General features: G+C 32.9%; 1 non-coding gene across 1 annotated transcript; it reads left to right on the plus strand.

Moving 5' to 3' along the window:
- Positions 1-281: 281 nt before the first annotated feature.
- On the plus strand, positions 282-387 carry LOC125358933. Its single transcript, XR_007212451.1, has one exon. It is a non-coding gene; the product is annotated as a U6 spliceosomal RNA (small nuclear RNA).
- Positions 388-1,894: the final 1,507 nt, after the last annotated feature.

Here is a 1,894-nt window from a genome sequence, read left to right on the forward strand (position 1 = left end):
TTCAACTTGTTACCACATCCCTCATTCTGCCCGCCCCCCATTTCCCTCTCCTGCCCATGAGTTGTACAGTTGGTTTACACCAAATGGTTTTGTAAGTATTACTTTTGGAATGCTTTGCCTTTTTATCCTTTGTATTTCTTTAGATAATAAATTATATGTTGAGTATGTACATGGACCATAGTGATATCCAAAAGAAAAATGCTTTTATATTTATAGATTATTTCATTGAACTATATATAAAATGGGTATCAATAAATGTATTTACTCAAAAAAAAATTCCAGTGCTCACTTCAGCATCGCATATTCTAAAGTTGTTACAATACAGAGGAGATTAGCATGGCCCTGCTCAAGAATGACATGCAAATTCATGAAATTGTCCACAAAGAAATTCCTTATTAGTTGACTTATGAAATGGTAACCCTTCTGTACCTCACCTTTATGATAATAAAATATTTTTGAAGAAAAGTAATTTCAAAGCTATATTTCAAAACTACTTTTCATCCACAACAATCTATATAATGAATAGACATGACATTAAGTAGATTTGTTTACATTTATAAAGTTTGCCTCTGCACATTGCATGTGTCAAAGATACACCTTACTGTGTCAATATATTGATATTTTAAATCTGCTTTTTGATTTTTATTATAGATTTAAGAAAGGGTTTCACAACCTGGACACTATTGACATTTCAGATTGGCAGTAGGAAAGAGGATTTCCTATGAGATGTTTAGCTGCTTCCCTGATCTATGGTACAAAGATTTTACTTCATTCTTTTATCTGTTTATTTAGAATGTTGCTTGCAGTAGCATAGAATAATCTAAAACTATAAGTGACTTCCCTCACTCACAGCTTACTTTGAATGAATGTATGATATTATAAAGCATGTCAGTGACTGGCAAATTTCAGCCTTAAAAAACTATCTCCAGTTTACAACTAATCAACAGGAAGTATATTTTCCTTTATAGAAATGTATATATCATTAACTACTTGGCTAAGAGAGGAAAAATCCTATTCCCTTAGCAAATACTAAAAGGAACCACATAATCTTATCAAAGAGTTATTCCTTTTACTTATAAAATATCGATAATCCAACTAGGCTTTTTTTTAATGTGAAGCATTTCATGTATAATAAGATCGTTATGCTAATATAACAGATGTCTTTCAAACTGTTAAACATTAATTATAATTAACTACAGTGTCTTAAAATAAGATTAAATTGTGAGATATTTTGAATTGTAGTTCAACAAATCAATAGCCTTTTTTAACAAACACTGAGTATGGACTCTATGGTGAATAGTGACTAACAGATATTTTTAAAGACTATACTCAGAAAAATAATATAAGATTTTATGAGTTGTCTTTGAAGCAATTCTCAGCTTTTTACATGAATGAAAATGGATATTTGCTACATTCATAGCACAAACATATCTGTTATTTAGCAGCAGCTTCAAAGGATGCCAGTTTTCAAATCCTTATCAAGAGTTCAGCCACTCTGGCAAGCAGTATGGAGATTCCTCAGAAGGCTAAATATAGAACTCCCCTATGACCCAGCAGCCCCACTTTTGGGTATCTATCCAAAAGAACACAAACAAAATCACACTAAAGCCACCAGCACAACAATGTTCATCGCAGCGCAATTTGTCATAACGAGAATCTGGAACCAACCCAGATGCCCCTCAGTAGCCGAATGGATCAGGAAAATGTGGTACATATACACAATGGAATATTATGCCTCTATCAGAAAGAATGACATTGCCCCATTTGTAAGGAAATGGAAGGACTTGGAAAAAATTATACTAAGTGAAGTGAGCCAAACCCAAAAAAAACATGGACTCTATGGTCTCCCTTATTGGGAATAATTAGCACAGGTTTAGGCAAGTCACAGCAGTGG

This window comes from Perognathus longimembris, chromosome 10 (genome assembly GCF_023159225.1).
Source record: "Perognathus longimembris pacificus isolate PPM17 chromosome 10, ASM2315922v1, whole genome shotgun sequence".
Classification (NCBI taxonomy): Eukaryota; Metazoa; Chordata; class Mammalia; order Rodentia; family Heteromyidae; genus Perognathus; species Perognathus longimembris.